At 38.7% G+C, this 27,285-nt stretch overlaps 1 protein-coding gene across 8 annotated transcripts in view; it reads left to right on the forward strand.

The window, feature by feature from the left end:
* LOC131428314 (ubiquitin-conjugating enzyme E2Q-like protein 1) overlaps window positions 1-27,285 on the forward strand; it is a 212,619-nt gene that overhangs the window by 108,785 nt on the left and 76,549 nt on the right. For 7 of the 8 annotated variants that reach the window (XM_058592179.1, XM_058592181.1, XM_058592186.1 and 4 more), the window contains one exon: window positions 23,200-23,241. The exons of the other annotated variant lie outside the window; for it this stretch is intronic. The gene's annotated coding sequence lies outside the window, so the exon portion shown is untranslated. The remainder of the gene's footprint in view (window positions 1-23,199; window positions 23,242-27,285) is intronic. 8 annotated transcript variants of the gene reach the window in all.

Consider the following 27,285-nt stretch of genomic DNA (forward strand, 5'->3'; position numbering starts at 1 on the left):
GTCCTATTTCAAGTGGTGTGTTTGCACATTTAATTGCAATCGTACCTTGTACCTACCCTGGCTGCCAACAGCATCCGCAGCACCTATCCGGTCTTATAAGGCTTGTTGAAACTTACAAAAACTCAAGAGCAATTACTAAGTTTTCTTTCTTTCGACAGAACAAGTTGGTCCCTTGTTAAGCCGAATCTTACAAGAGTACCAAAGCACAGAGCGGTTGCAGAAATTTCGGATGGTAAATGGTTGACAAACGATAGTCTCACTTTTTCCAGCGTTTTGTTGCTTCACTGCCGTCTTTGAAGAACCATCTGTAGTAATCATAATTCTCTTAACAGATGTTGAAATACGTTCACAGCTGATTGAATACAGCAATTTGGAATTAATGACATTCATCTGCCAAATCCTTGACCGTAATTGCGGCTTATCTTTTACGTGGACATAATTGTCATAGCTACACCAATCCCGAAAGAAAACATTTAGTTCACCCAAGAAAACGTGTTCCAACTTCTGCAGTAACAGAAAAAAGTTTAAAACATCAAATCATAGAAATTTATCGGATTCCAGACTGAATTTTCAAGGCCGACAAATGTTCTTTCCTGTCCCTCATGCGAATTTCCAACGAAATAATGAGACACCGCAGGCCCATCGACTCATCTATTGCACAGGAAATACGCAGGAAATTACTTTCACGCCAGGCTCAGTTTGGCTTTCGTTCCCAAGGGCTGCGCTACCGACCGGGATGCTTACTAATTGGAAAAAAATGGAAAAACTGAGCGAACATATATACAGATGGGGAAAAAGCTTACCGAAACCAGGCTCGGCCGAAAAATAAAAGTATGATGGCGGAAAATGCCATATCCTATCATCATGCATTTGCTTCCGTCGCTCCTGTCGTTCGTTGGAAGTCTCCTACGTTTTCGACTGCTGTAGGTTTTTGTTCGTAACAATGTTTACCAGTGGGGCGGAATGCTCCACACAATGTCAATTCATTTGCGCGCTTCCATGGAGTCAAATTAAGCGAAATATTTATCACTAGTATCGGCAGCGGCTCTGTTACGGTTGAGTGAGGTGGAAAAATTCAAGGACATACAGTTTAATAGAGGCGAAATTCGAGATAGACAAGATGAATCGAAATGTCTGAAATCCTAACATTACGTTGGGGAATGTAAGCATAAATGAATATTCATGAGAATCGTTAAATTCATCTTGTGCACGTGTTTGGTTTTGTAGCATTTGATAAAACAACGAGCAAATCAAATTAATCAGAAAATCAGTTCTACGAGGAACATAAAAAGATGTAAAGGATGTCACAAGCACAACGAAAATGGATCTGCTTGTCAAGTTGCTACCTGTCACTAAAAGTTATCCCCATCAACTTCAACTTGGAAGGTAAATGATTGGAAAAGCCGTATACAAAGTTACAAAAATTATTGATTCAATTTTGTTATGCGAAATTCGTAACACAGTGGAATTGGAACTGCCAAGCGTGGTCGGCCAAGCACATTTGTAAGTTCTCAAATCTATTCCCAGTTATGTTAGAGATTACCTTTCATCCTTTCTCTAGAGAAAGGTAATAGGAAAAACCGGCTTTCAATCGGTGCCTCGGAGACCCATCGTGTTATATACCAATCGACTCTACACGACGAGATCGGAGAATGTCTGTGTGCATCTGTGTGTGGGTGCATGCACATACGAGTTTTTATACCGCGCAGTTTTCTTTGAGACGGCTGAACTGATTTTAACAAGCTTAAGCTCGCTCAAGAGCTATTGTCGGGCCAGTGATCAAGTTCGAAGATCAAATGGCTGTCAATCAAAAAACTTCTGATTCCGGAGATATGATGGTTTATGTGACGTAACTGACAAAACGCATTGTTTTTAGCGCACAATTTTCTCGAAGATGGCTGAACCTATTTTAACCAACTTAGACTCGTTTTAAAGCTACTGTTGGGATATTGAATTCAAAGATCAAATGAGTGAAGCTTCTGGTTCCGGAGATATGATGGTATAAGTGACGTAACCGACAAAACGCGTTTTCTTTTTACCGCTAAATTTTCTGTAATGGCTAAACCGATTTTAACACATTTTTTGAAAGCTCCTTGTGGGTCATTGATCAAACTAGTAGATGGCTGACCCTTCTGATTGCGGATATATAATGAAATAAGTGACGTAACCGACGAAATGTTCTTTATTTCTTACCGCAAAATTTTCTTGAAGATGATAGGACCGATGTAAACAAAGTTAAGCTTCAACGACTTGTGTTTCCGTCTTTGTTAAGACGTATAGCCGTCTAAAGCTAGTTTTCTATATGAGCCCTATCTAACGGAGAAAACAGATTGGAAAATTGACATATGAATGCAATTATGTAATGAAAACCGCGAAAATGTTACCGCAATTACGGGACTCGAACTCGTAGCTTTTTTTTTTGTTTCGATTATAGAGGTTTTAACCTTAAGGTCATTCGCCTCTTCGGGCCAGAAAAACTTTCTGACCCTATGTGCGGGGTTGGGAATCGAACCCAGGTAGGCTGCGTGAAAGGCATCGACTTACCCATTACGCTACACCCGTCCCCAACTCGTAGCTGACTCCTAACCGAAGAAACTGTTTTTCCAATTAAACTACCCTAATTGTATAAACGATGTAACCAACTGAACACACTTTTTCTCTCCGCTCAATTTTCTCGTGATGACTGAACCGATTTAGAGAAAACCAGGCTCGTTTGGAAACTACAATTGGTTCATTAACAAATGGATCAATAAGTCCCGAGACTAACAATGGAAACATTTTTTTTTTTGCAAAATTTTTTTTATTCATCAATATAACACCTTTTAGGGTGATACAATGGTTCCAACGTTTTTCCAATTTTTCAATACCATGTTTATAAAAAAAATTATCTTTCGCCTCAAAATAAGCTTCAGTTTCAGCGATGACCTCCTCATTTGAGCCAAATCTTTTTCCCTGGAGCATTTTTTTAAGATCAGCAAAGAGCCAGTAGTCTAAATCTGGCGAGTATGGGGGGGTGGGGAAGCAGATCAAAGCCCAATTCGTTCAATTTCGCCATTGTTTTCATCGACTTGTGGCAGAGTGCATTGCCTTGATGAAAAAGGATTTTTTTCTCTGCATGTGCGGTCGTTTTTTCGCGATTTCCTCCTTCAAACGCACCAGTAAGTCAATATAATAATCACTGTTGATCGATTCACCTTTTTCGAGGTAGTCAATGAAAATCACGCCATGCGTATCCCAAAAAACTGACGCCATGACTTTGCCAGCTGACTGCTGCGTTTTCGGACGCTTCGGACGGCTTTCGCCAGATGTACGCCACTCAGATGACTGCCGCTTCGACTCTGGAGTGTAGTGATGTATCCATGTTTCGTCCATGGTCACGTATCGACGCAAGCAATCTTTTTTGTTGCGAGTAAATAGCGATAAACTGCTTTCTGAATCATCGACTCGTTGCTGTTTTTGTTCCATCGAAAGCAATCGCGGCACCCACTTGGAAAAAGTCTTTTTCATGCTCAATTTTTCATGAAGGATAGTAAATACACTTCCATATGATATCTGTGTCATCGCAGCAATCTCACGGAGCTTCACTTTACGATCTTTCATTATAATTTTTGTCACTTCACTCACATTTTCCGGTGTACCGCTTCCACAGGTCTACCCGAGTGTTCCGCGTCATTTGTGTCGGTACGACCATGTTTAAACTTGGCGAACCACCGACAAATCGTTGCTCGGTTTTTTCCATTTTTTAAACAAACTAAAAGGTGATTTTTTTGAGGTTAGGATTTTCATGCATTAGTATTTGCTCAGATTTTTTGAGGTTATGATTTTCATGCATTATTATTTGCTCAGTATGCTCTGACATTTCATCATGAATAGACTTACTAACGAGCAACGCTTGCAAATCATTGAATTTTATTACCAAAATCAGTGTTCGGTTCGAAATGTGTTTCGCGCTTTACGCCCGATTTATGGTCTACATAATTCTGGTTGAATGGCTACGTAAATAAGCAAAATTGCCGCATTTGGAGTGAAGAGCAACCAGAAGCCGTTCAAGAACTGCCCATGCATCCCGAAAAATGCACTGTTTGGTGTGGTTTGTACGCTGGTGGAATCATTGGACCGTATTTTTTCAAAGATGCTGTTGGACGCAACGTTACAGTGAATGGCGATCGCTATCGTTCGATGCTAACAAACTTTTTGTTGCCAAAAATGGAAGAACTGAACTTGGTTGACATGTGGTTTCAACAAGATGGCGCTACATGCCACACAGCTCGCGATTCTATGGCCATTTTGAGGGAAAACTTCGGAGAACAATTCATCTCAAGAAATGGACCGGTAAGTTGGCCACCAAGATCATGCGATTTGACGCCTTTAGACTATTTTTTGTGGGGCTACGTCAAGTCTAAAGTCTACAGAAATAAGCCAGTAACTATTCCAGCTTTGGAAGACAACATTTCCGAAGAAATTCGGGCTATTCCGGCCGAAATGCTCGAAAAAGTTGCCCAAAATTGGACTTTCCGAATGGACCACCTAAGACGCAGCCGCGGTCAACATTTAAATGAAATTATCTTCAAAAAGTAAATGTCATGTACCAATCTAACGTTTAAAATAAAGAACCGATGAGATTTTGCAAATTTTATGCGTTTTATTGTTTAAAAAAGTTCTCAAGCTCTTAAAAATCACCCTGTACAAAACGACTTTACTCCAACCACAATAACTCAGCTGTTTCTGGTCGGATCGACTTAAAATTTTGACCCGTTTCAAGCAAAGGTTAGTACTCTAGAAAGACGTGGTTACTGGTTTACTACGAGCGCCATCTCTGCTTTAGTCTCGGGACTTATTGATTCATGTGTTAAACAGGTTTAAAGTTCATAATACCTAGTATTGAGTATATCTCTTCATTGCCCAAAAGCAGTCAAAATGACTGGAAGCTAGAAAGTCAAAAAACTGTAATAGAATAATCAATTATAAAGAAATTTATTTATAGTCGTATAACAAGTTATATTCTACAAAAAGCCACAAAATTTTTAACAATTGTTTCATTGTGTACATATTCTTTTTCTAATTGGAATCGAAAAGCAGTCAAAATCACTTCCTTGGGCAATCTAGTGTCAAAATTTCGAAATTTTCAAAAGTCCCAGAAAGACGATTTTTTCGAATTTTTTTTTCGAGATGACACTAAATCTCGACATTCTATGCAATTCTAAGATTTTTTCATCAAAAACAATTTTCGATTTCGGAAATTACATGTACTTTCCCCTATGGTGATTCTCAAGATCGAAAATATTCCGGGCTGCACCCCTTACCCATATCCGATTTAGCACAAATTTTGCATGAGGACTTTTTTCAAGGTATCGAAATTTTTCCCAGAGAGTCGATTTTTTGAAAATATATTTTTCCGACAAGACACTAATTCTTGACGTTTCATGCAATTCTAAGGCTTTTGGCAAACAAAAAAATTTCGACCTCAAAAGTTTCATGTAGGTTTTTATCGGACGGAGTGCAGAACAATAGCTTCATGTCATGTCAAATCACTCACAATGACACTTTAGTTACTCTTGAATTCAACTATTTCACTGTCATCCTCCTGCACGCTTAAGTAGTAGTGACATAAAGCCAAATACCGCCAAAAACGTATTTCAATCCGCCTAGTGGTGTAATGATTCTTTTCTCATATCACTCATATTTTCGTAAATACTGCTAATGGATTCTTCGAAAAACTTTTCTTTGAATCTTAAAAAAAAACAAAAATTAATGTGCGCATAAAATAGCATACCCTATTCAATTTGCAAACTGTTTTGAACTCTGAATGAGATTTTAAACACATTTCACCTAGTAGGTCCGGAACCAGACGATGGATCCGGAAAAGATCTAAAATCAAATCTAGATAAAATTGGGGTGTATTTTGTAAGATCATAACTTCCAGCGATCCCCTACCAGTAAGTTGAAATGATTTTACAGTAAAATTTACAAGAGTTTTTGCGTTATGTGCATCGCTGGTCTGGATAAGGTTTTGAAATTTAAAACATTTATCACCTTATAATTCCGGAACCAGGTGTCAGATCTGGATAAAATTTCGAACAAATTTGAAGTATTGTACAATTTGATTTGAGCCTTAGTTAGAAACCGGTCATCTCTAGAAAGTGACTTCTAGTTTGAAGTTTTTCACCACTATTTCCGGTACTTTCGGAACCGAATACTAAGAAATGGTATAAGCAAAGTATTATTTGGTCATCAGCTAGCAAGATCTAAAAACAAAATAAGTTTATTCTACAAATTTCAATGAAATTGCTGCTTTTTTTCATGGTCCTTCTGAAATTTTTACACTAACAATCATGGAATCCCAGAGTCGAATAAAGTAAAATTTCAGACAAAATTGCATGTGGTTTCAAAACATTTTTATTAAATCTAAGTTTAGACATCACCGAGAAAATTTAGTGAACATTGGGTGTCAATATTTTGGAGTAACCTCTAAATTCGCAAAGCGGTAGTGCTTGAAAGTTTAAGCACCTCAAAAATAGTCCTTATGAAAAATTTGAGCTAAATCGGTTATGGCGGTTAATGTTTGAGAATTTTCGATTTAGAAAAACATGAATGAAATTTTTTTATGCCAGATGTCTTATGTCCATTCTTTGACATTTACATCAAATTTATTTATCTATTTCAAAGATCTTAAAATTGTTCCACCCGTATACTACCCATTCTCACATATCAGTCCCATATGAGTTATGGCCACTTTTGAGTTAGCCCGACGGATAACGTCTATTTTTACCCTACTTTCAAAAATTGCAAAAAATAATTTGGGATAGTTCAGTAAAATTTGAAAAAAAATATCAAGTCAAGTTTGTCCCATAAGAGTTTGCAAAATCGAATCATTTGATATAGCCGGTACGATAATTCTTGTTGGATATTTTGCATTACGATTGCAATTCCTCGCCAAAGTAGCTTCCTTCAGAATCAAACGTATTGCTCCCTAATATATTCGCAATTTCCTCCTTCCGAAGCAACAACTTTATGAAAAGATTTAGCTCTTTTGTACGAAATCAGATGTAGTCATATGCGAATATATCAAAATGGGTCACTGTTTAAGCTGTCTTCCAAGAATTGCATCAAAACCTGACATGATAACACAAACTTTATTATATCGAACGATCAAAAACTTCACACGTATGGAAAATCAAAATTAGCCACGTGTGAGAGAAGCATAGCATGCCGGTATGCGAGTATCTTTTCATTCTTTAACAAAAGTACTCGCATGTGGGTGCCATCATGTTGCGTATCAGATTTTATATAAGCCAATGACAATAAAAAAAAGTAATATTTCATTCCAGATGAAAAGTTTATAATGTAATTCATGTATGTGATTCAATAGTATCACGGATCAATCATCACAGTAGCGCAAAAAGCGAATTCTTACCGAAATATGAATTCATGTTTTTCTCAACTTGTCGATTTTCAAGCTAACACCAAATCTCGATGTTTCATATAATTCTAAAACATTGGGCATAAAAGAATGTTCGATTTCGGAAATCTCACAAATTGTTCCTAGAAGTCAATTTCTCTAGAATTTTTTTAAGGTGACACTAGCTTTCAACATTTCGGAATAAATAATTTTTCGATTTAGGAAATTTTATGTACACGCAGAGAAAAAAATTGTAAAGATAACCAAATTTGGGTTCCACACAACGATTTTTTTTATTGAAATAATGACAACTGAAAATCTAGTTTAATATAGCAAATATCGCTGCCTTCAACTAAAAAACATTATATTTATTTTGTCTCAGTAGATTAGTTTGTTTCGATCAATATTTTGATAAAAATAATAAATATTGCACTTTTTTTCCATAAATACGTTTATTTCTTAAGGCAGCTTACATAAGTTTTTCTTCGTCGTAGCATCACTTTTACATAAAATTCTTATCCTAATTTAATTCTAACATAGTCACAACGATTTGAATTTATTAAAGCATATTCCTCTTATTACTTAAACATCATCTTAGGTAACTCGTCATTAATTATGAAATCTACTCGGAAATATTATTTGAACCAAACGATTAACTTCTATAAATTATAAAATAAGCTGATATTTTCAGAAATTTTGTTGATGAAATAAACTGTTTCGAGTTTGTTTGTATCATTACATAATTTTGATTCTAATTTAGCTATTGGTTGAACTCATGGACGAAGCTGGAATCAGAACTTAGTCTTAAAAGGGGCCTTTATTAAATTGAAACTCCAATTTTCTTTATGAAATGATAAATAAGTTTCATGTATGAAAGGTCACGACAAGCAAGAATGTCTCGAACTGGGACATTGGATAGTCTACCTTGGGTACGCAAAGAATTTATCAGTTGAGATCTGACATCACGATACTCCACGCATGTCCAAACGACATGATCAATATCCCGATAACCTTCTCCGCAAGCACAATGATTAGTCTCGGAGAGCCCAATTCGAAGGAGATGTGCATCTAACGTGTAGTGATTGGACATGAGTCTGGACATCACACGAATGAAATCCCTACTCACATCCAGTCCCCTCAACCATGCCTTTGTCGATATTTTCGGAATAATTGAGTGCATCCACCGACCCAAATCATCTTTATCCCAAGAAGCTTGCCAGCTGGCAAGTGTTCTTTGGCGAGACGAGCTATAGAATTCGTTGAAAGCAATCGGTCTCTCATAAATTTCACCCTCAATAGCACCACGTTTGGCTAAAATATCGGCTCTTTCATTGCCAGGAATGGAGCAATGAGCCGGGACCCAGACTATAGTGATTAGATAATTATTGTTCAATATGTCGTTCAGGCACTGTTTTATTTTGCCCAGGAAAAACGGTTCAGTCTTGCCAGTCACGTTTAGGCGAATGGCTTCAATTGCACTCAGACTATCTGTGAAGAGGAAATAATGGTTTGGAGATAATGTGACGATTACACTCAAACTATAATAAACTGCTGCTAGCTCTGCTATATAAACAGATGCAGGTTCTTGAAGCCTAAATGAGGCCGAAACATTATTGTTGAACATACCAAACCCTGTCGCTTCTTCAATTCGCGATCCATCCGTGTAAAACATTTTCTCAGAGTCAATATGCCTGAACTTACTTGAAAATATTTTTGGGATTCCACGCACTTCGCGCTGCATGGATGTATCGAAAAATAAAGTTGAGTCAGGGGCACTTAGGATGCTGACACGGATAGGAATATTCTTGATGGGTTGATTTCCTGTGACATGTGATTAAAATATACTGTCATGAATTTTGTTTGAGATCGAAGCTCGACTAGTCGTTCGAAATTATTAATTACCATGGGATTCAGCACCTCACATCTTATTAGCAGGCGTGATGAAAGCTCCCAAAAACGATCTTTCAATGGAAGAACTCCCGCCAGAACTTCAAGACTCATTGTATGTGTCGAATGCATGCAGCCTAAGGCAATTCGCAAACAACGGTACTGAATTCGCTCAAGTTTGATAATATGAGAGTTTGCAGCGGAACGAAAACAAACGCATCCATATTCCATCACTGAAAGTATCGTTGTTTGATACAATTTTATTAGATCTTGCGGATGAGCACATCACCAAGATCCTGTTATTGTTCGAAGAAAATTTACTCTTTGTTGGCATTTCGTTATCAGATACCTAATGTGTCCTCCCCACGTGCATTTGGAATCGAACCACACCCCGAGGTATTTAAAAGTTAAAACCTGTTGGATCATTCTTCCCATCATATGGAGCTGAAGCTGCGCGGGATCATGCTTTCTTGAAAAGACGACTAACTCTGTTTTCTCCGCAGAGAATTCGATACCAAGATGAACAGCCCAAACGGACAAGTTATCTAAGGTATCTTGAAATGGTTTATGCAGATCAATAGCTTTGGGTCCAGTAACTGAAACCACGCCATCATCTGCCAATTGTCTTAGTGTACATGGGGTTACGAGACAGCTGTCAATGTCATTCACGTAAAAATTATAGAGAAGCGGACTGAGGCATGAGCCTTGCGGGAGACCCATGTAGCTAATTCTGAATATTGCCAAATCCCCATGTGAAAAATGCATGCGTTTCTCTGACAAAAGGTTGTGCAAATAATTATTTATAACCGCTGGGAGTCCATGTTGGTGGAGCTTGTCTGAAAGAACATCAATGGAAACTGAATCAAATGCTCCTTTAATGTCTAAAAATACAGATGCCATTTGTTGCTTTTGAGCGAAGGCAATTTGGATGTCAGACGAAAGTAATGCATGGCAATCATTCGTCCCTTTATTTCTACGGAAGCCAAACTGAGTATCTGACAACAAACCGTTCGTCTCGACCCAAGTGTCGAGACGTCGCAGAATAATTTTTTCGAACAATTTTCTGATGCAGGACAACATCGCAATGGGTCTATATGAGTTGTGATTGGAAGCTGGTTTCCCCGGCTTTTGAATGGCGATAACTTTCACTTGTCTCCAGTCAGGTGGAACAATATTTTGCTCAAGAAACTTGTTGAACAATTCCAACAAACGTCTTTTTGCGAGGTCGGGCAGATTCTTCACCAAGTTGAATTTAATTCTGTCCAACCCAGGAGCGTTATTGTTACAAGACAAGAGTGCTATAGAAAATTCCATCATTGAAAATGGGTTATTAATAAAACCATTATTTGGAGGAGATTCCCGTATAATGCTCTGCGTAGGAACAGAATCTGGGCAAACTTTCCTAGCAAAGTCAAATATCCATCGGTTCGAGTATTCATCACTCTCATTGCCCACGTTACGATTCCTCATTCGTCTGGCCGTATTCCAAAGAGTGCTCATTGAGGTTTCTCTTGACAAACCTTCGACAAAATGTCTCCAATAGCTACATTTTCTGGCTCGAAGTATGCTCTTGTACTTGGTTTCTAACACCATAAGTTTTTCAAAATTCTGAGGAGTTCCTCCTCCCCGTTTTAGAAACGTCTTGCAAGCATTTTGTTTTGCGAGTTTAGCCTCTGAGCACTCTTTGTCCCACCAGGGGTTGGGAGGCCTTCTGTTAGTCGTTGGCCTAGAAAAGCGTTTAGTTTGGGATTGTTCTGCGGCCTCCAGAATCGAACAAACGAGGAAGTTATATTCTTCAAGTGGAGGGAGATTCTTCCATTGAATTCAAAATACTAGAGATACTACTTTGGTATTTAATCCAGTCGATATTTTTTGTCAAATCATATGGAATACTAGCTGAAGTAGCAATGCAATTGCTACTGCTAATTGAGATGATGATTGGTAAATGATCGCTACCGTGTAAATCAGGCAACATTTTCCAGGTGCAATCTAGTCGAATTGATGTTGAGCAAATAGATAGATCTAATGCACTTGGGCGTGCAGGAGGTCTTGGGATCCGTGTCATGCTACCCATATTTAATACCGTCATGTTAAAATTGTCACAAATGTTTTGTATTAAAGATGATCTGCTATCATTGTAAACGGAACCCCACATAATACCGTGCGAATTTAAATCCCCCAGAATCAATCGTGGAGCAGGAAGGGCTTCAACCAATTCATTAAGCTGTCGCTGTCCAACTTGTGCTTTTGGAGGAATATAAACTGAAGCTATGCAAATATCTTTGCCTTTAATGTTTATTTGGCAAGCAACAACTTCTTTACTAGAAGTTGAAGGGATGTTTAATCTATAGAAGGAATAGCATTTCTTAATTCCCAAAAGTACTCCACCATACGGAGAGTCTCTATCGAGACGTATAATGTTAAAATCATTAAAATTTAAAGCTATGTTTGAAGTAAGCCATGTTTCGCATAAAGCAAATACATCACATTTTTGACTATGCAATAAGATTTTAAATGAATCAAGTTTTGGCATGATGCTTCGACAATTCCACTGCAGGACAGTGATTGTATCATTTGCGGCGGGTGATAATTTATCCATCAAAAGATACAAAACCTGAGGCAATTGGCCATTGAGCTGATAACTGCTTCAAAAAGGTTCTAGCTATTGGAAGGAATGCCATTATGAGGGTCTTTAAGGGTTCAGATATATTGAATGCTGAGAAAATCCATTCAACAATTTCCGAAAACTTCAGTAATCCTGTTGGTGGCTGTGAAATGGAGCCCACTGGATTATTATCTTTTTCTTTTGGCTATTACTGAATGATATTCGCGTGCTTCAAATTATTTACCACAACACGAATTTTATCGTTATTCACTTTTATGATCTCTTTGATTGAGGAGAATCGTGATGTCAAACCTTTAGAAATTTGTAAAATGTTTAATGGTTTTGATATACGTCTAAAAAAGACTATCCAAGGCCCAGAAGAGCTCTCCTGATATTTTTTCGTTCGTGGGGGTATAGGATTCATGCTAGGATTTACGTCCATGGATTCATCCATCACATTGAAATTTTTAATCAAACTTTAGTATAAAAAATGAAACCAAAACTACACAGTACTCAATCAAAAGAAAAAAAAATAAACTTCTACCTTGAAATTGTTGTCTATCTCTGTTGCACTGCCGTGTTGATCCTCGTTGCTCTAGATGTTCTTGTTGGATGTATCTGGACGTTGATACAATGCTGAAGCTCACTGTAGCGATAGAATGCGATGTGATGCTACTGCTACCTGACATCCAGCACCACACGATTTCCGATACTTTTTTATCTTCACCAGCTGTAACCAGCGCAGGTCACCGGTGTATACCTGCGTGTTGTATGGCAGTGGAAAGATCGAGTTGTCTTGTCTCCTTCTTCCTTGTGCTCCGCACCGATATGCTTCTGCACCGAAGTGTCTTCGCACCGGTGTGCCTTTGCACTCTCCTGCTTCTGTGTGCCTTTGCACTCTCCTGCTCAGCACTTGTGGCTGTATATTGTGGCCTGGGTAGAGCTTGGGAAACGCCCTTTGTTGTTTCCTTCACCAGCTTGGCCCAGCACTAGGGCTCTCTTATGCAGCACGACTATACGTTTTAACGGCTGCTGCCAACAGGTCTCTACCTGTAGTTCAACCGTTGTCGTATTTAACGCGTGTAAACCAACCAGCGTTATTAAACTGTACGCTTCTATACACAACCTTCTCGGTTGAACGGCTATTACTGAATGATAAATATTGCACTTGTCCTGTCAATTTCTGGAAAGCAATTCCACAGTAAATTCAATTTGAAAAAAATTGTTTTAAATGAACGAACCCTACTTAAAGTTGATAATTGTAGCGCTATAAATTTACAAACTTTTTAGTTGAAATTATTGAACTTAAATTAAGTTTATACAAACTAATTTGCAAAGAAATTTTTAAAGCTACTTTTATTTTGATTCATATTCGTTTTATCAGGTGTACAACTTTGCTTCCGCCGTTTTCCGATAGGTGACTGTACCGGCTGAGGCTGGTCAAAATACATAGATTATAATGCCTTTAAAGTGAGTGTGTACAGATCATAACGAATTGTCACCGCCGTTTCAGTGACAGTTGTTCTTGTTTTCGTATTATTCACGCTCGAAAATGTCTGTTTATGTGCCTAATTCTCGCCATTTGCGGGAAGTTTTACTTTTCTGTTACAATTCGAAAAAAATGCAGCTAAAGCGCATCGAATGCTCTCAGAAACTTTCGGTGATGCTGCTCTGAGTAAAAGAACGTGTCGGGAGTGGTTTCAACGTTTTGAAAATGGTGATTTCGATGTCAAAGACAAACATGGTGGTGGAAGAGTAAAAACCTTCAAAGATGAACAACTAGAAGCATTGCTTGATGAAGATTCGTGCCCTAGAAAAGCTTCCCGAATCGTTGGGAGTGAGTCAGCAAGCTATTTCAAAACGTCTCAAGGCCCTGGGCATGATTCAGAAAGAAAAAAACTGGGTGCCGTACGAGTTGAAACCGAGGGACATCGAGCGCCGTCTATTTGTATGAGAGCAACTGCTTCAAAGACAAAATCGTTAGGGGTTTTTACATCGAATCGCAACCGGTGGTTCGATACGATAATCCTAAACGCAGAAAATCATGGGGAAAGCCCGGGCATGCTACTTCGTCGAAGGCAAAACCGAATATTTATGGCGCTAAGGTGTTGATTTGTATTTTGGTGGGATCAGCTCGGTGTGATTTACTACGAGCTCTTAAAACCGGGTGAAACCATCACAGGAGATCGCTACCGAACGCAACTGATGCGCCTCAGTCGAGCGCTAAAAGAAAAGCGGCCACAATATCAAAAGCGACATGACAAAGTCATCCTTAAACACGACAATGATCGGCCTCACGCCGCAAAAGTGGTCAAAAAGTACCTAGATCCGCTGAAATGGGAAGTCTTGCCCCACCCGCCGTATTCCCCAGATGTCGTCCCTTCTGACTTCCACCTATTCCGTTCGATGGCACACGGCCTGGCAGACAGTGGTGGTAAAGCATCGATTCCGAACACGCAAAACGTGTTCGTTCCGAAACCAAAAAGTGAACCACCATCGCGAGTATGAATTTGCCGATACCATCGTTCGAGCGAGCATCGCCGAACCAAGAAGCGATGCTGATGGCGAAAGAACCGATGCTTTAGTTTGTGAGCCTATTGTTACTAGTATGTTCATGAACATCCGATTCGAGTACTATAGGCTGTTGCTTCGGATGAACCGAACTTTGTCAGCTGCGGCTGGACGTTTCAGTTTTTGGGTAGCTTAGCAGAGTATGGTAATTTTGTACATTTCCAGTGAGCGTAGGGTGGCTCAATATGATAAATTGAAAATGTTTTAACATTCGCAAATTCGATATTGAATAAATTGGTGAGTCAATAGCAATTAAAATTGAGTAATTTTGGGCATTTACAACGAGCGGTGGGTGCCTGTAAATGGAAAATAGAAAATATTTTGATTAATCTCATTTCGATGCTCTATTGGTTAGTGAATAAATAGCAGTACGAATTGGATAACTTTTTACATTCTCAGCGAGCGGGGGTGGCGCAATATGAAAATTTGTACATTTTTTGATTTTTACTAATTTGATGTTTTATTAAATATTGATTCAAAAGCAATTAAAATTTAACAATTTTGGACATTTTCAGCGACCGTAGGGTGGTTCTATTTGAAAAATCGACAAAAATTGTATCTTAGACTAATTCGATGGTCTGTTGATTCTGGAACAATTTTTTACATTTTGATCGAGCGTAGGGTGGTGCAATATGAAAATTTGCATATATTTAATTTTTGCTGATTTCATGTTCCATTTAATAGTGAATCAAGAGCAATGTAAATTTGATAATTTTGGACATTTTCGACGAGCGTAGGGTGGTGCTATTTGGAAAATTTTAAAATTTTTGACTTATGTCGATTCAATGTCCTATTAATTGGTGAATCAATAGCAGTTCCAATAGGATTTCCAATTTACAGCGAGCGTAGTGTGGTCCTATTTAAAAAATGTCAGCATTTAAATTTGCAGATCCTATGCTTTATTGATTGATGAATGAATTACATTCGAATAGAATAATTTTATACATATCTTGTGGGCGTGGAACGGCTTAATATAAAAATTTGGTAATACTACACCTTTTGCTAATTCAATGTTTAATAGATAGCAATTGGAATATTAGAAATTTAAGCATTTTATTCGGTGGTAAGGCAGCTTTATATGAGAAATTGTGAACTATTTTCCTAAATCGGATGCTGTATTGATTAATATATAAATAGTAGTGGTGGTGAACCATCGGATTTAAACATGCAAATCGTCGAAGTGCCTGTGATTTTGATTGTAATTTTTTACGCGCTATTGCTTTGCTCATCAACTGAAATAGAATTTAGTTTTGATGCTGTAGGTAGGCATTTCATCGAACCATAAATAATAAAACTACGCATCGAATAGAGCTCAATTGACCTTTGCCGATGGTCTGCCAACTGAATGGTTTGGTACATATTGCTCCGCCGAACACCAAGCGAATATTACCATAAACCGAATAAACAGCTTTTGCATATTTTTGCTAGGAAAACATTTCTAAACAAATATGTATAAAGTATTGGTGCTCGGTTCCCGCTTTACCGCTGGCATGGAATTGTAAATAGTTTAGAAATTACAATTTCTATATCAATCCATCCAGCGCTCGCTGAGAATATACAAAATTACCAAACGTCGCTCGCTCGCTAGAAACGTCCTAAATTATCCAATTCTACCTGCTACTGATTCGCTCATCTATTGAACATTAAAATACCAAAAATCAAAATATGTTCAAATTTTTATATTAAACCACCCTACGATCGCTGAAAATGTTCTAATCATCATCATGAAAATCATCTTATTTGAACTGCTATTAATTCATCAATCAATAGAGCATCGAATTGACATTAGTCAAAAATTTTACCATTATACAGATAGAACCATCCTATGGGCCCTTAAAATCTCAAAAATGAGCAATTTGTAATTGTTATTAATTCACTATTAAATGAAACATTTTATCAGCAAAAGTCAAAATACTTACAAGTTTTCATATTGTGCCATCCTACACTCACCGAAAATGTCCAAAATTATTCAATTCGAACTGCTATTGATCCAACAATCAACAAACCATCGAATTTATATTAGTCAAAAATTTTACAATTTTTCAAATAGAAAAACCCTACGGTGGCAGATAATTTCCAAAGATTTTTTACTATTTAATAAATCATCGAATTAGTAAAAAAAAAATCTAAATTTTCAAATTTCGCCACTCTACGCTCTCTGAAAATGTCTAAAATTATCCAAGTTGAACTGCTATTGATTCAATAATCAATAGAACATCAAATTTAAATACGCTCGTTGAAAATACCTGAAATTACTTAATTTTCTTTGCTATTGACTCACCAGTTTATTAAAACTTACTATTTTCCATATCGAGCCACCCTACGTACACTGATAATGTCCAAAATAATACCATTTGAATTGCTATTGATCGATTCATCAAACGAACAAAACAATTTTTTTGTGCTGATCACGTGTGCATTGATAATTTCAAAACCAGGATGTGAGAATTGAAATCAACAAACCATCGTATCGAACGCAGTTTACTCGGCCCTCGCCGATGGTCCGCCGACCGAACGGTTCGAATCAGATTGCTTCGCCAAACACCGAGCACAGAACACCTTCGCATTAACCGAGGGAATAGTTTTCGAACCTATCGCATGCTTACGCTCGGTGAATATTTTTGAGTAAATTTGCAGAAGCATCGGCGTTCGGTTCGCAATTTACCACCACTGCTGGCAGACCAACATTTTCAATCCTTCGAAGAGTTGGAAAAATGGATTGTTTCATGGGTAGCGTCAAAAGAGGACTCCTTTTTTCGAGCCGGGATCCGAAAATTGTCGGAAAACTGGGAGAAAGTTGTCGGTAGCGACGACAATACTTTGAATAATACATATGTAAGCACTTTTTCGCAATGAAGCTTTTAACTTTGGAAAAAACGGCGGAAGCAAAGTTGTACATCTGATAAAATTCTTAAAAACCAAGCTTTTGATTGATATTGCCAATTTCCAAAACATTGGCGATCTAATTATGCACATTACACAATCAAGCTCTGGTATTTTATTCTCTCGTATCAGTCCGGTCAAGATCTGTGCAACAAATATTTTTTCGTAAAGAAAATGTGTTATAAATGTTATGCAATGTTCAAAAATATTATTGACTATCAATACATACGCTTAAATTGTTGAAAACTCGCGGGAGAAAAAATGCTCTGAATTATTCGTGCGGCAAAAAAAAAGTGCTCTGATTTATAAGAAATAGAACTAATATGGATCATTTAAACAGTGAACTTAGTTGTATCATCACACAAATATGACCAACGATAAATTGAACAAAACCTTTTTAGATGCAAAGGTATAGCAGGATTGAATCAACATAGACATTTCCGATAACATCCAGTCAACTTTGGTTGACATGTAATAAACAGTTAGCTTGCTTCAATAAAAAAAAATCTGCCGTAACGAATATTTGTTTTATTCGACTAGACCAAAATTTATATTCAAATCAAACAGCGAAAATTGTTGATGTTGAAGGGAGAAATTAGTTTAAAACAAACATATAGAAATCATAAGAACTCAAATTTAAAAATCTACTATTAGTTTTGTTATTTTAAACATGCTCCATTCCTCTGCGTGTACCTTCCCCAATGGTGGTTTTTGCAAATCGAAAATTTTCAAACTTTGACAGTCGGGCTTATAGACTTTTCCTGAGGTGCTTAAACTTATGAGCACTAACGCTTTACGAAAGTAGAGATTACTCCAAATTATTGGCACCCTAGTCCAGCTAAATCCAGGGGGCAACCCCACCAACGGGATCGTTCTAGTGCTAGTTGGGACGTTAAACTGAGCAAGCACGATGATCCTCCGGTGAGACAGGGGGTTGGTGTAGGCCTAATAAGCCGCCCGTAAAACTTCTATTACGAATAATACAGGAGAGAATACGACCCGGAATAATCGGCATAGACCCACGCGACGAAATAAGGACTACGATTGGAAACTTGGAACTGCAAGTCGCTAGGTTTCGCAAGCTGCGACAGGATAATATACGACGAACTAAATCCTCGCAGCTTCGACGTCGTAGCGCTGCAGGAGCTTTGTTGGATGGGACAGAAGGTGTGGAAAAGCGGACATCGAGCGGCTACCTTCTACCAAAGCTGTGGCACAACGAACGAGCTGGGAACTGGCTTTATAGTGCTTAGCAAGATGCGTCAGCGAGTGATTGGGTGGCAGCCGATGAACGCTAGGATGTGTAAGTTGAGAATTAAAGGCCGTTTTTTTTTTCAATTACAGCATCATCAACGTGCACTGCCTACATGAAGCGAGACCCGATGACGAGAAAGAAGCGTTCTATGTGCAGCTGGAACAAGCCTATGTCGGCTGCCCACGCAGAGACGTAAAAATTGTCATCGGTGACATGAATGCCCAGGTAGGAAGAGGAGCAATGTACCGACCGGTAATCGAGCCGAACAGCCTGCATGCCGCATCGAATAACAACGACCAACGGTGTGTCAACTTTGCGGCCTCCCGAGGAATGGTAGTCAGAAGCACCTTCTTTCCCTGCAAGGATATCCAGAAGGCTACCTGGAGATCACCTGACCAACAGACCGAAAACCAAATCGACCACGTTTTGATCGACGGAAAATTTTTCTCGGACATCAACAATGTTCGCACCTACCGCAGTGCGAATATAGATTCGGACCACTACTTGGTTGCTGTATGCATGCGCTCAAAACTTTCGACGGTGGCTACCCATCGCCGAAACCGAACGTCGCGGTTAAACATCGCGCGGCTCCGGGATGCTGGAGTAGCCCAAGATTACGCGAAACAGTTGGCAGTGGCACTACAAACGGAAGAGCAGCTTGGTGCAGCTACTCTTGAAGATGGCTGGAGAGACATCCGTTCTGCCATAGGTAGCACTGCATCAGCAACGCTAGGTACGGCGGCTCCGAACGTATGGAACGACTGGTTCGACGACGAATGTGAACAGTTAGTGGCCGAGAAGAATGCAGCTTGGGCGAGCAAGCTGCAACACCGGACGAGAGCAAACGAGGAGCGATACAGACAGACGCGGAACAGACTCGGTATCCCGTAGAAAAAGCACCAACAGAAAGACCGAGATCGCGAAGCGATGGAACAGCTGTTCCGTGCTAATGACACAAGGAAGTTTTACGAGAAGGTGAACCGTTCGCGCAGAGGCCATGTGCCACAGGCCGATATGTGCAAGGACACCAACGGAAATCTTCTCACGAACAACTGTCAGAGGTGGCTGATCGAGAGGTGGCGGCAGTTTTTCGACGAGCACCTCAATGGCGATGTGGCGGAATACGAAAGTGGCGACGAATGCCGTCGACTTTCACCGATTGCAAACGAATTCGTGGGACAATATCAGGCAGGATTTATGGGCGTACGCGCTACCACGGACCAAGTGTTCGCCATCCGCCAGGTGTTGCAAAAGTGCCGCGAATACAATGTGCCCACACATCACTGATTCATCGATTTCAAATCAGCCTACGACACAATCGATCGACTACGGATTCCCGGACAAACTGATACGATTGGTCAAGGCTACGATGGATCGAGTGATGTGCGTTGTTCGAGTATCGGGGATAAACTCGAGTCCCTTCGAAACTCGCAGAGGGCTACGGCAAGGTGATGGCCTTTCGTGTCTGCTATTCAACATTGCTTTGGAGGGTGTGATAAGAAGAGCGAGGATAGACACGAGTGGCACGATTTTCAGAAAGTCCGTCCAGCTACTTGATTTCGCTGATGATATTGATATTATAGCACGCAACTTTGAGAAGATGGAAGATACGTACATCGGACTAAAAGCTGTGGCCAAGCGGATCGGACTAGACATCAATGTGTCAAAGACAAAGTACATGAAAGGCAGGGGCTCGAGAGAAGATAACGTCAGCCACCCATTACGAGTACTGATTGGTGGTGATGAAATCGAAATGGTCGACGAGTTCGTGTACTTGGGCTCACTGGTGACTGCCGATAATGACACCAGCAGAGAAATTCAGAGACGCATACTGTCAGGAAATCGTGCTTACTTTGGACTGCGCAGGACGCTTAGATCGAACAAAATTCGCCGTCGTACGAAGTTAATTATCTACAAAACGCTGATTACACCGGTTATCCTCTACGGGCACGAGTCCTGGACAATGCTTGCGAAGGATCAACGCGCACTAGGTGTTTTTGAACGGAAGGTGTTGCGAACCATCTTTGGCGGAATTCGGATGGAACATGGTACGTGGAGAAGGCGAATGAAGCTGGGAGGACCAACCCTAGTCCAAACGGCCAAGGTCGGGCGGTTACGGTGGGCCGGGCATGTTGTTAGAAGTAACTAAATCTATTTATTTGATTGGGAAAACTTTATTATCAATTTAGTAAAGTGATAAATTTTGCTATTTCAAAAAAGGTGTTCGGTTACCGGCATCCCAAGAAATTTTACTAAAAATGGAAAAATATAAATAAAGACCACAGTTATTCAAAGAAACAACCGAATATATTTTTTTCTGGAAGCGTTTTGGACAAAAGTCTTCATTGTCTGATGGTGATTTCGCCAGCTCCAAGGGTGCTGCTATTACCCACACATGACATTTGTCGGAATGACGCCTGTCAAAAGTTAGGGTGGGGTGCCGACAACCGAACACCTTCCCCTACATACACACATAGGCATTTTGCGTTACGTTCGGGACTTCATCAGTCTCTATACTTCGGTACAGTATAAACATATCAAGTAGAGATAACTGTACGCCTTCTTAGCGATGTATCAGGTGTACAACTTTGCTTCCGCCGTTTTTTTTCTAAAATTAAAACTGAAAAAAAGCTTAGCGAGCTATTTTGTTCAACTAAAAGAAATTTTAACTCGAAAATGTGTTTAGATGTACGGTATAGTATATTTGAAAGGTAATATAATCATTTTTGAGTTGCACGAATAAACTTCTCAATTACTTCAAATATCACGTGATCAGAATGCATAACGCTAGTCGATTTTACTTTTTCACCATAACGCCAGCTGGCCAAACTGGTTCAGTGGCTTGCGTTTCGAACTTTCTTATGTTTTATTTTCCATCCACCAAAAAAAAACTATCTGTAGTTGAAGGTCGCCCCGTCTATTTTTGTATCTCTTGTGTAACATCGATCTGAACCTTCCATATCGATAACATTGAAGCGAGCGCTCCCAGCGCTCCGCTCTCAACGAAAAGTTATCCCAATCCGTTCGCCAAACGTCGTTGAAGATTTATCGTACATGCAATCGCTTCCATGCAGCAGCACCACGATAATACACTTATATCAGTATTATCACTTTCAACTGCCTCTTCGCGGCGGCGCCTCTCCGACTCATACCACACATACACTCACGTGCTCCGCAATCATAAGAAGGAATCATTTGATGGAGTGTTAAACAGCTACCGAAACGTGACTGGATTTTAGAAAAGTTACCATCAACGGCTTAAGAACAAGCCGGTAAGAATATCCCTGGGCGCGTAGAATCAGTACCATAAATCGGCTTATAAACAAAGAGGCTTCTCCTTCAGCCAACCCGAATGTTCATACAATATCATCATCGCACAGGCAACGACTTAATGTCTCGTGGGATGTGGGAAAGAAAATCTCTGTTGGAATTGCAAAATATTCGTAATTTATCACAAAATCATGACAGCTCACAAATAATCTAATTCCGACTCAAACCAAAAGCGTTTTTCCTTCCGTACGATGACGAAGGCGACGGTCTGTTGCATTGGACAAAATGAGATACATGACTGTGCAAATTTCGGTATGCATACCAGAGTAGGATTACTGTTCAAGGCAATTTGGCAGACGAAGACGACTTCACTGATGGTGAAAACTCTGTTCGAATAAATTTTCGTATGCACTAGGCGACCAGATGACGGCAGTGCTGGAACGATTACTGATGGGGCAGGGGATTTCCACCGAATGGCACGGATATGTGGAAAATGAAGATGTTTGCTGTTAGAAATTTCCTACTGATTGCCTATGCGGCCGAGAATATAGACATAGTAAAAGTCATTGGTTTTTGAGTCTCCATGGAATATGCTAAGTCATGTGTCATATCGAAAAACACAACTGGAAATATCAGCCCCGAGAATGAACCACACACAGTTCAGCTCACGGCAGATGTGCTCTTTTCGTTCATCAATAGAATGCTTCCGAGTGAAGGCACCCTCACGAGAGAGAGAGAGAGAGAGAGAGAGAGAACGAGAAAGCAAGATAATAAAAACTTCACAATTTTCTGGTCTTGTCAACGAAGACTACGGAAGCAGAAGTGTTGCGGTGGTATCATCAGTTTCAATTTTACCTTTCACATTTATTTTTCATCTGTCGCAACTTATGAGTGCAGACTCAACCCGAATGCGAAGGTCAAGTGATAAGTTTTCAAATCCAAAACTGAATAAGTTAAATAAATTACCAATATTTGTTTTTAAAAATTGTTTTTTTACGTACCCTACTCAAATCTGTTTTTGTTTCACACCGAAATCCTTCTCGTTGCACACGATTTGTTACACCACCGTGGTCGGGAATTGAAACGAATGCATTCTACCTTCCTTCCTGGTCAAGTAGAGTTTGACAAACGTTTCCTTCCAGAATATTGTTTCCTACTGGGTTGCAATGGCGTAAAAAAAAACCATCCAACTAGTTTTTACGGAACGTGGAAACGGAGTACAAGTTTCACACATCCGGAGGAGGAAATGAATTTCTATTATTTTTTTTCCTGGCTGACAAGTGTACTATAGATTTATAACCTTTTTTGTGTTTTCATTTATCATTACAGATGCTTTACTGAAGCTGCAATCACGCTACAGGACGTCTTCGAGTGAGTATTCAGTCGAAGTGAATATGCTTTAGAGACTCACTGTTTCGCTATTTCTTCCATTTAAGATGAGCTATTTGTTCACTGTACAATAATAATAAAGGGTGATTTTTTAAGAGCTTGAGAACTTTTTTAAACAATAAAACGCATAAAATTTGCAAAATCTCATCGGTTCTTTATTTTAAACGTTAGATTGGTACATGACATTCACTTTTTGAAGATAATTTCATTTAAATGTTGACCGCGGCTGCGTCTTAGGTGGTCCATTCGGAAAGTCCAATTTTGGGCAACTTTTTCGAGCATTTCGGCCGGAATAGCCCGAATTTCTTCGGAAATGTTGTCTTCCAAAGCTGGAATAGTTACTGGCTTATTTCTGTAGACTTTAGACTTGACGTAGCCCCACAAAAAATAGTCTAAAGGCGTCAAATCGCATGATCTTGGTGGCCAACTTACCGGTCCATTTCTTGAGATGAATTGTTCTCCGAAGTTTTCCCTCAAAATGGCCATAGAATCGCGAGCTGTGTGGCATGTAGCGCCATCTTGTTGAAACCACATATCAACCAAGTTCAGTTCTTCCATTTTTGGCAACAAAAAGTTTGTTAGCATCGAACGATAGCGATCGCCATTCACTGTAACGTTGCGTCCAACAGCATCTTTGAAAAAATACGGTCCAATGATTCCACCAGCGTACAAACCACACCAAACAGTGCATTTTTCGGGATGCATGGGCAGTTCTTGAACGGCTTCTGGTTGCTCTTCACTCCAAATGCGGCAATTTTGCTTATTTACGTAGCCATTCAACCAGAAATGAGCCTCATCGCTGAACAAAATTTGTCGATAAAAAAGCGGATTTTCCGAATGGACCACCTAAGACGCAGCCGCGGTCAACATTTAAATGAAATTATCTTCAAAAAGTAAATGTCATGTACCAATCTAACGTTTAAAATAAAGAACCGATGAGATTTTGCAAATTTTATGCGTTTTATTGTTTAAAAAAGTTCTCAAGCTCTTAAAAAATCACCCTTTACTTTACATTGCACGCAAAATCAAATATTTCTCATATTAGCACGACGCACAGTGGTTCGAATTAATAAAAACGTGGACATAAATCAGTAGCTGCCAAACCGTTCGTTTAATGCATATAGTTGCTTTTAAGAAATTATTTACAAAATTGTTTATGGCCTACTTTGACAAAAAATGTAACCATAACTTTTTTACCTTTTTTTATATATATAAAAAATAGGTATAGAATTCGCTCAAAATTTCGAAAAGTTTTCCGAGGCCCGGGGGGCCGAATGTCATATACCAATCGATTCAGCTCGACGAACTGAGCAAATGTCTGTGTGTGGGTGTATGTGTGTGTGTCTGTATGTGTGTTGTCAACTAAGAGGTCGAGATCTCAGAGATGGCTGGACCGATTTTGATCAAACTAGTCGCAAATGAAAGGTCTCCCCGTCACCCAGAACGCTATTGAATGGTTTTGAGATCGGATGTTTACTTTTTGAGTTATGCGAAGTTTTATGTCAAAATTTTCAGTTTTTTGACAGTATCTGTCACATTTGACCTTGAAAACAGAATATGTTTCCAGACTTAGATTTCGCTCGGTAATACCTATCCAACAAGCCATAGATTGTTAAAATCCGTCCATTTTTAACGGAGATATCGATATTTTTGTGTAAGCCTTATTCCAGTAGAAGGAATTTTGAGCGCTGTATGAAAAAGCAATGCTTGGGAGCAACACGAAACACGATTTTTTATACTGTTACATATTATTGTTTCTAAGTACCAAAAGACTGTGTACAGCATCCTTTTTTATGACAATTTGCCTCGGACCAATTTTAGCACGGTTCATTTTTGGCAACATAATCTTTCGAATATGGCATATGTAAACCAGATGATACCAGCATTATCGAGTTGGAAGTAATTCCATAATTATATTGATTTAAACTATTTACAGCAATAAATGCTGGAAGAACATGACTTCCATATACCATACGACTCCGTTCGTCGAGATCAGCAAATGCGTGTGTGACAAATAATTTTACTCAATTTTCTCGGAGATGGTGATGGTTAAACCGTTTTCTACAAACTCAGATTCATATGAAAAGTCGTATACTCCCAAACAAGGTTCCTGAATTACGTTTGGATCCGACTTCTGATTGCGGAACCACAGGATGATATGTGAAACGAAATTAAAATAATGCAATTAATTTTTCTCGTAGATGGCTGAACCGATCTAAGATTCAAATGAAATCTAAGAATCATCTATGATTCAAATGAGAGGTCTTAAAATCCTATAAAACCTCTTACTTTTTAGTCAGATCCGACTTCTGGTTTAGAAAATGCAGGGTGATTAGTATAAAAATGTCCATTTATCATAAATTAATCAGGTTTATCGGGTTTGCAGATTTGGATAGTCGATTACCAAATAAATTTATTTCAGTTTGAGCGGTATTCGTTTTTGGATTCGGAATGTACCCCCAAATTTTAATTCGCACTACAATTTCTCAAAGATGTCTACACACTCCTCAGGTGAATTTAACTGATTTCGGCTACACCGATTTTAGAATTCCGGTTCCAGTATCGAATCGATTCTCAAAGCTCAATCATTTTCTCAAAAAAGACCAAATCGAACTTCAAAAACAAATATTACAGGACTTAAGGTCCCATACAAAATTGGTGAATTTTATCCGATTCTGGAATTACAGATGATGAGTTTATAAATTTCATGTAAATTGTTTGGCGTAATAATTTATGGCCATTCGAATTATTTTGGGCTATGCTAATTCCTGAATACCGGCTCTGGAAGTACCATAAATAATGACGAAAAACTCTAAAGTGGAACTTACTTCGACATCTCATGGAATGTTCAATAGATTGTCACACGCTAAGATTGAAATTCGATATGTTTTGCAGTTTCGGTATTACAGGGTAATGAGTGATTAAAATCTCAATTTGCCGTTTAAAACGACGATAATTAAAATAATGTCATGAGAACTAAAACACCTAAGAATATCCATGCAAAAACACATGCGTATTGATAAAAAAAGGTATCATCTCACTGCTAGGTGGATTAATCACGTTTTTTCTGATGAAATAGAATTTTTTTTCTCCTACAAAGTTTTAGAACTATTGAAAATAATTTACTTTGCCAAATATACCAAAAGTCTAGGTCGCACCGTTTCGGATATACAAAGCGATTTTATGGCAACCCCCATAAAATTAGTTTTTTATTCATAACTTGTTTTGAATTATTTTTTTTATGCATACTTTCTTTGGAATAATTGAAGAAAATAGAAATTCCCATATTTTTGTTGAAGATAGTGCATAGGTTTGTGGTTTGCTGGCAAAGTTATAGAATATTTTACCTTTTTTTCCGTTTTTTTACCGAAGCGAAATATGCAACTTTATGCAGATGATTTTTACAAAATTTATAGGAAAAGATATGCCCAATACTATAAAATAAAATCTAAGTGGAACTCGATGGAAATTTTTTTTGTAGGCCTTTTCAAAGTTAGTTTTAGTTTTTGAATTATGACAACCCCCTTAAGACTAGTTTTCTAATCATAACTTGTTTCAAATTATTTTTTAATCCTTACTAATAGTTGTAGAAAATATAAAATCCCATAATTTTGTATAAGGTAATTGCATATTTTTACCTAAGAAACCTTGTACCGAAGCGAAATATGCAACTTAGTGCAGCAAACTTTTACAATAGTTATAGGGAAATATATTCCTAATCCAATTTATTTTCCAATGAGAATATCCTGAGTACTATTCGTGTGACTCATTTTCACTATGGCCATGCTGGAACCATGAATGGTTAAGAAACGGAGGGCGTATTCCTATAACTGACTTTTGCAGTGAGCGAAGAGATGGGCAATTCGCTCCTGAGCTATTCCAGTGAATCGAATCTTTAAAGTGAGCTGATAGCTCACAGCTATTTTTAAAAGAACCGCAGCTCACCAGTTCACCGCACTGGTAAGTAGAGATGTCAGGTTCACAGATAAATTTGTTTTTCACAGATTTTCAACCTTTTGCACAGTT

Source organism: Malaya genurostris, chromosome 2, assembly GCF_030247185.1.
Source record: "Malaya genurostris strain Urasoe2022 chromosome 2, Malgen_1.1, whole genome shotgun sequence".
In the NCBI taxonomy this organism is placed as follows: domain Eukaryota; kingdom Metazoa; phylum Arthropoda; class Insecta; order Diptera; family Culicidae; genus Malaya; species Malaya genurostris.